The sequence below is a fragment of the Mobula hypostoma genome, chromosome 11, assembly GCF_963921235.1.
Source record: "Mobula hypostoma chromosome 11, sMobHyp1.1, whole genome shotgun sequence".
Lineage (NCBI taxonomy): Eukaryota > Metazoa > Chordata > Chondrichthyes > Myliobatiformes > Myliobatidae > Mobula > Mobula hypostoma.
The window spans coordinates 66,865,184-66,882,067 of NC_086107.1; the positions used below are offsets into that span (position 1 = coordinate 66,865,184).

The 16,884-nt window shown below is 43.1% G+C and overlaps 1 protein-coding gene across 2 annotated transcripts in view; it reads left to right on the forward strand.

Annotated features, from left to right (window-relative positions):
- Positions 1-305: 305 nt before the first annotated feature.
- The window catches only part of LOC134353802 (proline-rich protein 5-like), a 137,963-nt gene continuing 121,384 nt past the window's right edge, over positions 306-16,884 (forward strand). For both annotated transcript variants that reach the window (XM_063062207.1, XM_063062208.1), the window contains exons 1-2: positions 306-415; positions 1,236-1,555. The gene's annotated coding sequence lies outside the window, so the exon portion shown is untranslated. The remainder of the gene's footprint in view (positions 416-1,235; positions 1,556-16,884) is intronic.

Sequence of the window (16,884 nt, forward strand, 5' to 3'; positions counted from 1 at the left end):
CATTGTGCAATTAAAGCCCCTGCAACAACTTAGTTTTACAGGTGAGAAATTTTCTCAAATTTATTTCTCCTTGCCCAGGCTCTCCCTGCAGTGGAGGTTGTTTCTCCCGCGCTCCCCCTTGTTCGTTCCTCTCTGATCATAAGAGCCTTTATTGGGAGTTATGATCGGGCCACATCTGAGTGGTCAAAGACCACCATTCTATTTCAGCACTAGCTAATGATTATAGGTGGGTAAACCTTTGCTCTTGAGGAGACGATTGCCTATTGTAATTGCCCACAAGTATTTATTGCTCTAAAAATAAAACATGGCATTCTCTCTGTGGTACTGCTGTGCTTTGGAGATAATGTTGCACTAAAGTTCAGCTTTGTGATAAAGTTCCCAACTAATGCAACAGGAAAGTCAAGGTATTTCGAAGGTAATACTGCTTTTTCTCCAAAAGCTGCCACAGGCAGATTGATCTGTCACTTAATTTTATACCAATCGAAGGCAAAGCTGCGGTGAGTGCCTACATAGTTCGCAACTTTCAGTGTAACTATGCGGTACTCTATGACCTCTGTGATACTTATAAAACAGCACTTCATAAATGTTACCGTGTTCTCGTATATTTTACATATGTTCCCCTTCCTGTTTTCATTTGGAATCTCTTTGCCAACCGTGCCACAATTTTACATGCGGTTTTTGAAGTAGAAAGCCTGTCCACGGTGGGCTGGAGATTAACCCTTGCGCCCTGCGTTCCGCTTGAGGTCAACGTTACAGGAGCGAGTTCTGCACAATGGACTGCCGCCACTAAATATACAAGTGCGTTCGATACAAGCAATCGAGGTCAATGTTGCTGCACCCCCGCGGTTTTCAGTTCAGGCTTCTGTGATATGTCGCCTAAAGTCGCACGCTCGCTGCTGGGGGGAGGGGGGGGAGGCTGCGAATTATCGTGCAGAACATTTGGGTTAACAATCCCGACATTAAAAGACGGTGAGAGAAAAAAACAAGGTTCTCCCCAAAGCTCGAACGTGATACTTAGTCTCCTTCTAAACTTAACGATTTGTTTATTGGATTGCTGTTCATTCCCTATTGCAAACGCGAGGACATGAGGGGTGCTATCTTAATGCGGTTTATGGACCTTACTTTAATTTCCTTGACTATTCCTTCGAAAAGAGGGTTCCCGCACTGTGCTCCAATTATCCATTAGGATGGGTCAGACTTCGCTTAATTTGCTATGTGTTTATTTCTGTTTTCAGTCAGAATTAGAAATTGCCGCAATAACCCATGTTGTTGGGTTCAGTCCAAAGAGGAGTCACCTAAGAGGAGGAAACAATACGTCTGTATCACCCGCATCGACGCCCACCACATGAAAGCTTTAATTCTACATAAAGTGAAGCTGCAGAGAGCGAGCCCAGCGCACGGGTGACGAGTTCGCTGCTGTCCCGGGACCCGAACTCGCCGCCCCCACCCTCTCTTTCTCGCTCTCTCAAGCTGCAATGCCTCGCTGCCCCAGTCGATTGAAGAGCAACGAGTCGCCAGGATCGGCCCCAGCCTGCTGAGCTTCGGACATTTCAGGGTAAGCCCGCAGTTCGCTACATGCAGACTGATGGTTTTCAGGAGTGTTTCTTTTTAGTTCCTTACCGTGACTTTTCCCAGACTTTGCCGTGAAACCTACCTCGATGGACGGATAGAAATACGGGAACTGGACTGTAATGAGTGAGTGTTCTGGCTGTAAGGAATACTCGTGAGATTATTGATCTGGCATTAGTTCACGAATCAATACATACATTTACCTCATACTCTGAAAACACACACTCTCTCTCTCTCACACACACACACACACACACACACTCACACACTCACAGAGATACATACACACGCTCAAACACGTACACACACTCTCTCACACACACACTCTCTCTCTCTCACACACACACACACACACATAATCTCAAACAGACGTATACTCTCTCAGCCAGCACTGCTCTCTCTCACAGACAGCCCGGCTTTAGCTGAACACACCGCACACGCCAATCCAAACCCCCCATCTACGCGCGCACGCTTTCTCCTCTCACTAGTTCATCTACATAATCTTTCTCATACCTACACGCACAACCAGTCACGCTTTTGCGAAGTGCAATGACGGTCCTCGGGCTGCCTCCAGTCACGCTTCATATTCGTACTGAAGTTCAGCTGTAAAACCAATTATTTTGTTTTCTTCGACGGTGCTAACCGCTGAATTACTGATGCACCTTTAATGAGCCTTACTTTATATGATGGCATCACGAAGGTTTTGTAATTATGGCAAGGACGGAGGCATTGATCCTGTTTCTCGTAGATGTAAGTGCTGAATGAGTGGTTAAAGAGGACTTATAATGAAGTAGGCAATCGTTTTCTGTACTTCGCTCCATTAACGGACGATTAAGCGGAGGTTAATTGTATCTTTCATGTTTTTTTTGTTCATTGACTTAGCTATACCAATTGCACGAGGCAGAATTTCCCGCTCTTAGCATTCTGAAATTGTTGAATACATGTTTGAAATAGGGTTTGCAATTACAACACTTTCACTCGTGTTGGGGAACGCTTTGCTTTTATGACTGTGTGGCTCAGCACAGCTCCAGTCCCGTTTCCAAGTTTGCAGATGACACCACTGTGGTAGGCCGGGTCAGAGGTGGTGACGAATCAGCATGTAGGAGGGAGATTGAAAATCTGGCTGAGTGGTGCTGCAGCAACAACCTCTCACTCAATGTCAACAAGACCAGCAGATGATTTTTGACTTCAGAAGGGGTCCATGAGCCAGTCCTCATCAGGGGATCAGAGGCTGAGAGGGTCAGCAACTTTAAATTCCTCAGTGTTATCATTGCAGAGAATCTACCCTGGTCCCATGTGGATGTGTGGTGGAGAGTACATTGACTGGCTGTGGAGAGTACATTGAAAATCCTACAGAAAGTAGTGGGATATGGTCCAGTACATCGCCGGTGAAGCCTTCCCCACCAATGAGCACATTGACATGGAGCACTGTCGCAGGAAAGCAGAATCCACCATCAGGGACCCCCCCCCACCACCACCACCACCACCACCACCCAGGTCATGCTCTCTTATCGTTGCTACCATCAGGACGAAGGTACAGGAGCCTCAGGACTCACACCACCAGTTAATACCCCTCAATCATCAGGGTCTTGAACCAAAGGGGATAACTTCACTCAACTTCACTTGCTCCTTCACTGAAATGTTCCCACAACCTATGAATTCACGTTCAGGCACTTACCATATTTATTTATTATTTTCATTTATTTATTTTGTATCTGAACAGATTGTTGTCTCTTGCAGACAGTTTGAAGCCCATTTGGTTCTTTCATTGATTCTATTATGGTTATTGTTCCATTATGGATTTATTGAGTAAACCCGCAAGAAAATGAACCTCAGGGTTTTATATGGGGACATATATGTACTTTCATAATAAATTTACTTTGAACTTTTCAACTTTGTATGCATTTAAAATGGGGTATGGATATTAGCTATATATCTATTGCAACAAGATAGCTACTCCCACAACATTTAAGAAGTATTTAGGTTGACCATGGGAAACAAGGCTATCAGCCTAGTGGTGGAAAATGGGATCGGTATAGACAGGTACTAGGACGTAGTGGGATGAAGGACTTCTTTCTGATACTATGATCAGAATCAGAATCAGGTTTATTATCACCTGGATGTGATGTGAAACTTGTTAACTTAGCAGCAGCAGTTCAATGCAATACATAATCTAGCAGAGAGAAAAAAAATAAATAAAATAAAACATAATAATAATAATAAATAAACAAACAAATAAATAAATAACATTTATTGAATAATTTTTTTTAAATGGGCCTTTTTGGGCCTTTTTTCCACCGTGCAAGAATGGATAGGTGGGTACATTTTAATGTCCAGTAGGGCAAAACCCCCTGCTTCCTTGGGCTTTGACAAGTGCTTTTTAGTAATTCTAACGGCTTTATAATTCCAAATGAAGGGTATAATAATTGAATCCAATTGCTTAAAATATGACAGAGGAATAAAACATAGCATTGACTGGAAAAGATGAAGAAATTGTGGCAGTACAATTATCTTGATCGCGTTAACCTTCCCCACCAAAGAAATTGGAAGAGTTTTCCAAAAATCAATATTGCGTTTAACCTGCTCAACTTTGTTTGACTTCATTATTGCAAAGAAAAGTTGCACAGTTTCTACCCTGATGCTTCACCAGTTTGTAATAGATGTAAATCTGTGAACAGTAACCTGTCACATTCATTCTGGTCATGTTGTAAGCTTTATGCATACTGGAAAAGTATTTTTCACTGTGTCTCTGAGGCTTTTGGGAAGCGGTGGGAACCAGACCCGCTCATAGCCATCCTTGGAGCAGCAAGCTCCCCATCTTCAGCCAAAATGCATGAAAAAAAAATGGCTGTATTGTTCGGCATGGTGATTGCTAAGACGTTAATCCTGCAGATGTGGAAAATGGACTCTGTGTCTACGTACGATCTGTGGCTGAGAGAACTGGCAAATACTTTACATTTGGAGAGACTGAGACTATGTAATGAGGACAGAGGGGACATCTTTGAAATGATATGGGGCCCTGTATTGGACTTTCTCACGGGGTGAGGACTGAGGTTTTTCGGTGTGGTACACCTCTGCTGTGTATGTTTACTTTTGCCTTTATATTTTTCTCCCTTTTGCTGCTCAATATTTAATTAGATTTTGTTAGGGTCATGGTTTTTGTAGATCTGCTTTTTTTGTTTTTTTGTTTGTAATAAAAAAAGTAAAAAGAGTATTTAAAAATATACAAAAACAGAAATACTGTATATTTTTTAAAAAGTGAGGTAGTGTCCATAGCTTCAATGTCCATTTAGGAATCAGATGACAGAGGAGAAAAAGCTGTTCTTGAATTGTTGAGTGTGTGCCTTCAGCCTCCTGTATCTCCTACCTGATGGTAACAGTGAGAAAAGGGCATGCCCTGGGTACTGGAGGTCCTTATAATGGACACTGCCTTTCTGAGACACCGCTCCCTGAAGATGTCCTGGGTACTTTGTAGGCTAGTGCCTAAGATGGAGCTGACTAGATTTGCAACCTATTGCAGCTTCTTTTGGTCCTGTGCAGTAACCCCTCCATACCAGACAGTGATGCAGCCTGTCAGAATGCTCTCCATGGTACAACTATAGAAGTTTTTGAGTGTATATGTTGACATACCAAATCTCTTCAAACTCCAAATAAAGTATAGCCACTGTCTTGCCTTCTTTATAACTACATCGACATGTTGGGACCTGGTTAGATCCTCAGAGACCTTGACACCCAGGAACTTGAAGCTGCTCACTCTCTCCACTTCTGATCCCTCTATAAGGATTGGTATGTGTTCCTTCGTCTTACCCTTCCTGAAGTCCACAATCAGCTCTTTCGTCTTACTGACTTTGAGTGCCAGGTTATTGCTGTGGCACCACTCCACTAGTTGGCATATCTCACTCCTGTACGCCCTCTCGTCACCACCTGAGATTCTACCAACAATGGTTGTATCGTCAGCAAATTTATAGATGGTATTTGAGCACAATCATGTGTATATAGAGAGTAGAGCAGTGGGCTAAGCACACATCCCTGAGGTGCGTCAGTGTTGGTCATCAGCGAGGAGGATATGTTATCACCAATACGCACAGATTGTGGTCTTCCGGTTAGGAAGTCAAGGATCCATTTGCAGAGGGAGGTACAGAGGCCCAGGTTCTGCAACTTCTCGATCAGGATGGTGGGAATGATGGTATTAAATGCTGAGCTATAGTCGATGAACAGCATCCTGACGTAGGCGTTTGCGTTGTCTAGGTGGTCCAAAACCGTGTGGAGAGCCATTGAGGTTGCGTCTGCCATTGACCTACTGTGGCGATAGGCAAATTGCAGTGGGTTCACGTCCTTGCTGAGGCAGGAGTTCAGTCTAGTCATGACCAACCTCTCAAAGCATTTCATCACTGTCGATGTGAGTGCTACAAGGCGATAGTCATTAAGGCAGCCCACATTATTCTTCTTAGGCACTGGTATAATTGTTGCCTTTTTGAAGCAAGACTAGATTAATATCATTATATATTAATACATCTTTAAAATCACAGATCTCTTATAAGAAGTTTTGCAAATATCACTTCGCTGTCTAGAAATGAGGCAAAAGGAAAAATTGTTAGCACAGTGCCGGATTCCATTATAGGTGATGTGGCAATAGGGCACTCAGACGTCATTAGGGAGAATAGTCATAATTCAATGAACGGAAATTCCTTTCCAAGGGTGTAACTAACAAAATAGATGAAGGGAATGTGTAAATAAGTATCCGGATTTCAAAATGCACTCAGTAAAGTAACGACTGGCAGGTCTGAATCAGAATCAGGTTTATTATCACCAGCATGTGTCGTGAAATTTGTTAACTTATCAGCAGCCGTTCGATGCAATACATAATATAGAAGAAAAATAAATAAATAGATAAATTGCAGTATGTATATATTGAATAGATTAAAAATCATGCAAAAACAGAAATAACATATATTTGAAAAGTGAGCAACCAACAGGAATTCTGCAGATGCTGGAAATTCAAGCAACATACATCAAAGTTGCTGGTGAACGCAGCAGGCCTGCTGCGTTCACCAGCAACTTTGAAAAGTGAGGTAGTGTTTATGGGTTCAATGTCCATTTAGGAATCGAATGGCAGAGGGGAAGAAGCTGTTCCTGAATCACTGAGTGTGTGCCTTCAGGTTGTACCCCCTACCTAAAGATGGAGGATTAAAATCCGAAAAAGCTCTTTCCCAGGCTGATAAGGTACTGTGAGAAGGCTACAACAGGACTCGGTACTAGCTCTCTGCCATGGTCCCTTCTGGCAATCCCCCACCTTGCCATTTACCTCAGGAATTGGGCCTCAATCACCTCATTTAAATTCTAATCATTCCCAGGTTCCACTAACTACACACACCTGCTTCACATCAGAAACTGCAGGATAAAGACCCTGTGACCACAACAAGGAGTTGCCAGTTTGTTGGTTGACTCTTGTAGCCTTGTTCCATGGTTCTTAGCACTGTCAGTTCTAATTCTAGCATTGTTCCTGAATTCTCTACTAAAACCAAGGCTTTGGCTAAAGACTCTCTCTGGACACCAATTCCACACTCGCTACGGCCATAATGCCTTCCGATTCAACCTCCGCGACTGTGCTCAGCACTTGGGTTCGTACCACCGCCATGTCCTTGCAACACTCTCAGCTATTCATAATTCTTCCTGATGCCTTGAATGAAAAGACAGTATGCAGTGTATCAAAAAGCCAAAAGTCTACAGATGCTGGAAATCCAAACTAAGTAAAATAGCAAAGTCAGCGGGAGGAGGCGATAGCAGCGCACCGCTCGTGCGCAGCCCTCTGGTGAAAAATGATATCGTATCTGTTAAATAGGGGCCGTGGACAATTCTGAATTGATGGAGATGGACGTGAAAGCACAAAGGAACATCTGGAGAAATTTCTGAAACACTTGTTCGCTGCTGTCGTTACTGCGCGGTGGGGAATCTTTCGGAGGGAAGGCCTCAAAATCCCCAGCTTTGCCTGCCGTTAGCGACCGAGACGGAAGTCGAATCGTTCGGACAGAGATGGTGCTCAGTACTTGGTGTCAGAGAGCTGATCAGAGCTCAAAGTTTTCGGATGACAGAGTCGGACCATGGTCGGATATGGCAAGGAGAGTTTTTCTTCCTTCTCCCCTCTGCGTGAGATGTGGGACATTTGAGAGACTTTGAATTTTTACTGTGCTCATGGACTTCTTCATCAAGTTATGGTATTGTTGCACTGTTATAACTATATGTTATAATTATGTGGTTTTATCAGTTTTTTCAGTCTTGGTCTGTCCTGTGTTTTGTGATATCACACCGGAGAAAATATTGTATAATTTCTTAATGCATGCATTACTCAATGACAATAAAAGAGGACTGCGTGTCTTCATAATCTAATATTTGGCAAATCGGGCAGCATTCCTGGCGTCTTCTGTTTGCACATATGTTTGCTAATGATACAGTTCTGGGCAATAAACAAGAAGCTGGAGGAACTCAGTGGGTCAGGCAGCAGCTGTGAAGTCCATGTGAAGAGTGTTGACCTGAAACAACAATTGTCCGTTTCCTTCCACAGATGCTACCTGACCTGCAGAGTGCCTCCAGTCCCGGATTCTAGAATTGCAGCCTCCTAGGTCTTCATGCAAATCTAGGAGCCAGGAGGAGAGATTGGGGTGTAAGCATGTTCTGTGAATGGGCAGGGTAGTGACAGGTGGAAAAAATTGTGGATGAATGTTGCACTTTGTTATAAGGAATAGGAGCACAGAATTTTAAGATAATATTGATATGCACAGGGGATTGGGCCTCTGGTTCATGAAATTAAAAAATTATTCAAGTAGTAATCAGGAAGGGAAATGGTAGGTTGGGTTTTATTGTAAAGAGGTTGGAGTTTGCGAATTTGATGAGACAAATACTGTTTGTATCTCTGTAATCTTGTGTTAGGGAATTTAGTACAAAGGAAACACAAATAGGCAAAGACCTCAGAGCTAGTTACGGCCTTTATTTCGTGAATTCACAGGGAGTCATTCCACACGTCTCCGCCAGCACAAGATTACAATTCAAATTTACACAGTAAATCTGATCACAGTAGATCAGCAGGTCTCCAGACACTCTTTCCGCATTTTCCACCCCATTAGCACCCTTACGCAAAGAAGCGAAAATATGCAGATGCTGGAAATCCGAGCAACACACGCAAAGTGCTGGAGGAACTCAGCAGGCCAGGCAGCATCTACGAAAAGAGTACAGTCGACGTTTTTGGCCGAAACCTTTTGGTGGGACTGAAAGCCCTGTTTGTATTTGTGTTTAGGCCTGCTGACTTATTAACGATGGAAGAGTTTCAAAGGCTATATTGATTCCCTGAATTGGATTTAATTATGAAAAAAGTTGGGTATCTGAAAGCCTAGATTTTAAAGGAGAAAGAATTAGGCGATTTAGGACAATATTAGGACAAAATCCAGACCTGGGCTTATTGGTGGAAGTAACTTGCCACACAGTGCCAGCCAATGACAAAATCCAACGAGAGAAGGCAGCTATCACCTCCTGACATTCAATAGCATTGCTAGCACTGAATCCTCCATAATCAGTATCTTGGCAAATAAACTCTTGTCAGGCTTCCAGCTGGGTACCGCTATCAATTGTAATCAATGGTTCAACGACAAACTCTTTCCATTTTCCTCAGGGATAACGTGCGAGCAAGTAAGAACTGGAATTCAATTGTAAACAAGACGGGAGAGCGGAAACCTGATTGGATGAGGGCTAACCAATCAGGAGGGACAGACTACGGGTGTATGAATACCACCAGACTAGACATGCCTGGGCATCATCTCTGATGAAGATGGCAGAGTCTGTCATCGAAACATCGGTTATAATCGATACCTGTATCTGGCTGGAAGTCCGAGAAGAGATTATTCGTCATATATGCCGGGAAAGCAGTAGATCCTTTTTCAATATCAACACAGTTACCATTGACCAGACACTGAATTGAAGTCACCACATACGCTATGTGAAAACACGGGCAGGTCAGAGGCTAGGAGTTCTGAGGTGAGTAACTCGCCTTGTAACTCCTCGAAGCTTGTTTACCACCTACAAGGCTCAAGGCAGGGGTATGATGAAATGTTCTCCACTCGTCTGGATGAGCGCAGCTTCAACGACACTCGAGAAACTTGATATTATACAGGACATCGCAGTGCAGTTGATATGCACCCCATCCTTAACAATTCACTTCTCTGACACTGACACACAGTGCAGAGGTTTGTACCATCCTTAGAATGCACTGCAGCGACCCACAGAGAATTCTTGGACAGCATCTTTCAAACCTACGACAACCAGAAGGACAAGTGCAGCCAAAGCAAGGGAACATTACCAACTGGAAGTTGCTCTCCAAATCACACACCAACTGACTTATACCACCATTGCTGGGTCAAAATCCTCAAACTCCCTCCCAAACAGTTCTGTGGGTCTACACACAGCTGAAGGACTGCAGCAGCTCAAGGAGACAGCTCACCGTCGCCTTCCCAAGGGCCATTAGTGATGGGCAATAAATTGCTGGCTCAGCCTGTGAAGCCCACATCCCAAGTGAATTACGGAAGCTCACTTAGAGTTACTTCCTTCAGGGCAGGGCTGGACACACTAGAGGCAGGAAACGTGTTCCCAATGTTGGGGGAGTCCAGGACCAGAGGCCACAATTTGAGAATAAGGGGTAGGCCATTTAGAACGGAGTTGAGGAAAAACTTTTTCACCCAGAGAGTTGTGGATCTGTGGAACGCTCTGCCTCAGAAGACAGTGGAGGCCAGTTCTCTGGATGCTTTCAAGAAAGAGTTAGATAGAGCTCTTGATGATAGCGGAGTCAAGGGATATGGGGAGAAGGCAGGAATGGGGTACAGATTGTGGATGATCAGCCGTGATCACAGTGAATGGTGGTGCTGGCTCAAAGGGCCGAATGGCCTACTCCTGCACCTATTGTCTATTGTCTATTGGCCGAGGTGACAGAAGGCTACACCTCAAATGATGGATCATGCGGAAATGACCATGGATTGGAAGTCAGGAGGTCAGAAAAAAAAGAAGGGAATTAGTAAAAAGCAAATAACATTTCACCAACAACCACAATGAAGGTGGAGGTGGTTTACATTGCATGTGAAATATTAGTGATAGATGAGGGGTGAGATTGAAATTCAGTCGCTTGGTTCTCATAGGATTCCAAGTTTTATCTGACCAGCTAATTGAGAATTATTGGAATCAGTACCAAAAAGACAGTGACACACATATAGTCCAAGTGGAACTGAGGCAAGGCAATTCCACAGTACCACATCATTGGAAAAGAATGTGGCGGCCACAACCACAGGGAAAATGTTTTGTGGCTTAACGCCTCGGTGTTGAGAGGAGTGCAGAAGGCCAAGATCATTCAGAGGCTTTGAAGGAGATGGGCATGAAGTGAGCAAGAGACAGTGTATTGCCTGGAGAGATGGGCATGGAGTGAGCAAGAGACAGTGCATTGCCTGGAGATTAGACTTACAGTGGATGGATCATGGTTGTGCTTTTCAGAAAAGGAGTCATAGCAGAGGGCCAATGAAGGGTGAAAGATTATTTGGTGTTGGGGGTGGGGGGGAATAGAAGGTGGATATGTGGAGTAACAGTCATGTCTGTCATGACTTTACTGGATGTTTGAGCAGGCTCAATGAGCTAAGTGGCCCCTTCCTGCTCCTGATTCATATGTCCGTAAGCTAATGCCTGAGCAACTGTGACTACAAGCACTGGCAGCTCGCATTCCTGGAAGCCAGGGAGCCAATGGAGAGGAGTGGGGGGAAGGACATGGTTCTCTTGGAGAAGGGGTGAGAAGATGGTGGTACGCTACCGCAAGAATGAATACTCATCCATATTTCTACAGCTATAAGTTACAATTTGTAAGTAACCTCTCATATCATGGGGTGCCACAGTGGTGTAGTGGCTAGCTCAATGCTATTAGCTTGGGGCGTTGAAGTTTGGAGTTCAATTGCGGTGTTTTCTGTAAGAAAGTTTGTACGTTCTTCCCGTGTGCGTGTGGGTTAGCGGGAAGAGGCCTCGTGGTCCAGTTTTCTCCCACATTCCAAAGCCATACCAGTCAGTAGGTTAATAGGTCATTGTAAGTTGTTCTCTGATTAGGATAGGGTTACATCAGTAGGCTGCTGGGCGGCGGGGCCCAGTAGGCCGGAGGTACGCTGTATCTCAAAATGAATCAAGTAATAATCATTCATTGGTGCACTGTATTCTGTGTAGAAAAGACATATTGTCCACATCTGAAAATGACATGGTTCAAGCCAATGGTTTGAATCTGCAAGTGTACATAAGAAATATCTCTGAAAACAACAATGGTGGCATCAGTCTAACGAGTCACATTCTACACCACAGAAAAGATGTGAAAGCTGAATTTGACTTCTTGCCAACAACTGGAAAATAAGTCAACAACGGTGACTGGATGTGCTGAGTGTGTATAAGTTAGTTGTGAAGACTCCACTGCTGCAGGCCAAGATAATCAGGGGGCCAACAACATTGTCAGGTGTTAGAAATGTGAGATGCCAGTCAAATTCTCTAAAAGTCATGAGTGACAAAGAGGATGTCAACTATATCCGTTTGTGGATAGGAAAGAAAACACTGGATTTTTTTCAACATATATGAGCCAGAGAGTAAACGCTCTGAGGAGAACTTCAAAATATTACAAATACAACTGATGCTGAAGTGAAATCACTGGACTGACAGATAATGAGTTTCAAAGCCTTAGGCAGCAACCACATGAACCTACACACACACACAAAATGCTAGTGAACGCAGCAGGCCAGGCAGCATCTCTAGGAAGAGGTACAGCCGACGTTCGGCGCGAAACGTCGACTGTACCTCTTCCTATAGATGCTGCCTGGCCTGCTGCATTCAGCAGCATTTTTTGTGTGTGTTGCTTGAATTTCCAGCATTTGCAGATTTCCTCGTGTTTTCGAACCACATGAACCTGTCAGATTCCTAGCAGGGCTGAAGTACACAAGCAAGCAGTGCAAGTTGGGGGAAGTGGATGAAAGGTCGGTCTGTCAACTCATTTTGGGCCTCAACACTTTCAGCTTTGCCATAAGCTTTGATAACACAGTCTGAGCACTGGAGGCCACAAGTTGACACCTGAGAGCCCCGATCACTACTTAGACACACTTCAAATCAGTCTTATGAAAAGAAGCAGTCAGAGAAAAGATAAGATTTCAGGAAAACAATCACGTAAGCTAACAGAGAAGTAAAGTGGTCTGTTTGCAGATCAAGGTGTAGATTATGTGACCAACTCAACTTTTGGGAGGAAATGTGCAGATCTAAAACTAAAATATAGAGAGAAGATGCCAAAGCAAGAATGAAAGAACCCATGAAATACAGGACAAATCAGAGCATTCACCCTGTAGAAGATGACAGAGAGTTTTAGGGTTACAAACACCTGACTTATGATAACCTTCTACATACAATCAAGCTCCATGATGTAATTAAAGTCAACACTCCTATAGATCCATTCTTATGAATGGCAGAACTCCTTTCCTCTCTCTCTCTCCTTATACTAATTCTTCCTTCTCATAAGTTTTACGTGCTTTTCACGCTTTTCATCATAATGCTGTGGAGGCGATTTTGCCCGTAAGATGGAAAATTGGACTCATTTACTTTTGTAAAAACAGATCCACACATCTGTATGGATTGACCAGATGTGACTGTCTATAGAAAAATGAAATTCACACTCCTATCCAGATTGGAAAAGAGTAAGAAGCAAACCCTCGACCCTCTGGAGTGAGGAGTGCTGTATACCGCTTGGGTTTTCACTGAAGTTCTTCTGAACCTGAAAGAAGATAGGAATCTGAAGTAAAATGGCTTCAAACAAAGCAACATCACAGCAACAGCATACAGAGGAGCAATATTTCACAACTGGAAAAGCTCCAAAACAGAGAGGAAAGAAGCTGAGCATATGTTTCATGGAGAGATCTGATACTGCAAAGTTGTGAGAAACTACAACTGAACTAAGTAAGCCGCAGGTTTGAGGAGACGACACAGAATAGGAAGGAACATGCTGATGATAAAGTGCTCTCCCATATGAAGCAAACCAAATCTAATACAAAGGTTTCCAGAATGCTAATATGGAACAATTTAATGCTTTGAAGGGTTTTAACATCAAAGATGAGCTCCAAGTGAAACCAAGTGATGCAACTCCACAGGCAGAGAAGTAACTGAGCTGAACAGAACGTTTGAAACGGAAATCCAAGAGCTGAAGCATAAATTACTGACGAGGTGAAACCATTGTAGTGAGAGGGAAGCCTAATGAATGGCTCGAATATACTTGGACACAAAAGATTTGAATCAGGATTTCTAGCCATGCCCATATCTGGAAGGTGATACAAAAGTGCTGGCACAAAACAAAGTTTTCAGAGAGTCTTGATGGCAACTTTTAATGTACCATTTGGAACATGCAGTTTCCAGCATCCACCCTTTGGACTTAAATTAAGCTGGAACGTGCTTCAGCAGAGAGTAGCTGAGACTTAGAGGATGTAGGGTGAGCAATGACATCCAATTCTATGAAGGGGATGGTAATTCTACAGCAGTCATTTCCGTAAGGTATTGGACAGGCTAAATGCTTGAAAAAACGTATACAGAGAGGAAAGATAATGGTAGTTCTTCAAAAAGTTTACATATCAGATAGAATGAACAAATGCTCACAAAACGTCACAGCAATTATTGAGACAGTAGAGCAGAGACTATAAGGCAATTTTATTACCTGTAAAGAACTGAAAAACCTTCTGCAGTCACTGCAGCTCATGTATTTACTCACAGAACACACAGCAAACCTGGGAAGACCAGTGAAAGAAGATGCTGAATATACAGCTACAAACATAAGGAGCTGTCACACTACAACAAAATAATGTTGTCATCTCAGAGAAGGCCACAATCTGTGTGGATTGCTGATAACATTTCCTCCTCGCTGACTAGCAACATTGGTGCACCTCAGGGGTGTGTGCTTAGCCCACTGCTCTACTCTCTCTATACCCATGACTGTGTGGCTAGGCATAGCTCAAATATCGTCTATATATTTGCTGGTGATACACCAGTGTTAGTAGAATCTCAGGTGGTGACAAGAGGGTGTACAGGAGTGAGATATGCCAACTAGTGGAGTGATGTTGCAGCAACAACCTGGCACTCAACGTCAGTAAGATGAAAGCTGATTGTGGACTTCAGGAAGGGTAAGATGAATGAACACATACCAATCCTCATAGAGGGACCAGAAGTGGAGAGAGTGAGCAGTTTCAAGTTCCTGGTGTCAAGATCTCTGAGGATCTAACCTGGTCCCAACATATCGATACGGTTACAAAGAAGGCAAGACAGCGGCTATGCTTCATTAGGAGTTTGAAGAGATTGGGCATGTCAACAAATACACTCAAAAACTTATATAGATGTACTGTGGAGAGCATTCTGACAGGCTGCATCACTGTTTGGTATGGAGAGGCTACTTCACAAGTCCAAAAGAAGCTGCAGAGGGTCGTAAGTTTAGTCGGCTCCATCTTGGGTACTAGCCTACAAAGTACCCAGGACATCTTCAAGGAGTGGTGTCTCAGAACCTCCAACACCCAGAGCATACCCATTTCACACTGTTACCATCAGGTAGGAGGTACAGAAGCCTGAGGTTATATACTCAGCAATTCAGGAACAGCTTCTTCCCCTCTGCCATCCGATTCCTCAATGGACATTCAACCCATGAACACTACCTCACTTTTTTGATATATATAATTTCTGTTTTTTGCATGATTTTTAATCTATTCAATATAGTATACTGTAATTAATTTACTTACTTATTTTTAAATTTTTTTTTTCTTCTATATTATGTTTTGCATTGAACTGCTGCTGCTAAGTTAACAAGTTTCACGACACATGCTGGTGATAATAAACCCAGTTCTGATTCTAATTAACAAAGGCCTGTAAAGCAGTCCCACTACAAGGGGGCAGATTGACAGCATTTCAGTCTAAAGCACTGACATAGGCAGAAGCAAGGTGGACCAACTATCAGCATGTTTATGAACCTCTCTCTATTCAGTTGAATTTGATCACCAATCCCTAAAGCAAATTGACAAGTAAAATCCATATACAGTGCATGCAAGGCTGCAGAGGTTACTTGTGAGGTTTGACATTTATGATTTCACATGGAAAAAAATCAACCCAGGAAAAGAAAAGATTTCACAGTGAAAAAAACAAACCAGGGAAAGAGAAGGTTGTCACCACAGGAGAGACATGAGATGACAGATCTTAGTGTGAAAGTATACTGCCTTGTAAACGTGATAGCAACAAAGGTGTAGAATTAGTCATGCTTTTTCAGCAATCAAATGCAGGGCTGGAGTGCAAAAAGGTGAAACGTGCACAGCCAGAGGCCAACCGCACTGGATGGACACAGACACCCAGAAAGATCCAAGAATTACTCCAGGAGATACTGAAAGGTGACATGATTATGGAGTAATACAAACTGAGAAGTAGATCAGCTGTTCACAGGTTTGACCTGGTCTTATAATGGGATCCAGAATCAGCCATGAGGGAATGGCGGGGCAGACTCGATGGCCTGAATGGCCTAATTCAGTTCCTATGTCTTATGGTGCTATGGACATCAATAAAAACAGAGAATGTTGTCAGCATGCTGGGCATGCCAGAAGTATAAAAATACACAACATAAAACAAAGAGGCTGCATTTACAATACCACCCAGGGAGCTAACTTATCCACATGTAGTCAAGACTAATGCTTCATAGTTATAGACTACCACTCCACGTTCCCAATCAACAGAAGGATGAGTGACTTGAAAGCCACACAAATACCAAAGCAGTTTTAGTCATGCTTACTGAACAAGGAACTCCTGTGAAACAGGTGTGTTATCAACTGAGACGTATTCACCTCCAAAGAATTTAAAAGGTTAGGAGCAGTGCAGGTTTACCACTGTGACCTCATCTCCATACTGTCCTAGAGGATACAGTTTCATAAAGGCACATGTCCAAATTGTTAAGGAGATCTTTATCAAATACACAGATACAAAGACCTGATTTTTGCCAATTGTTACTCTAGGCAACACCTCTTAAAAACTGATAAGAAAATGCCAGCTGAGCTGGCAAAAAGTACAAGATTTCCTGGAAAATTTGTATTCTAAGATAACCACGAACAAATGCAGAACTGAAAGGAAGTTAGTAAAAAGAACCACATGAAATCATTATTGAGTTGTTCAGAGGGCAGCCAATGTCAATTAAAATTTCACAAACCCACCTATAGTTGTGGATGAATTGTGCATTATGAATTCTGAGAATCGCTGTCTGATGAA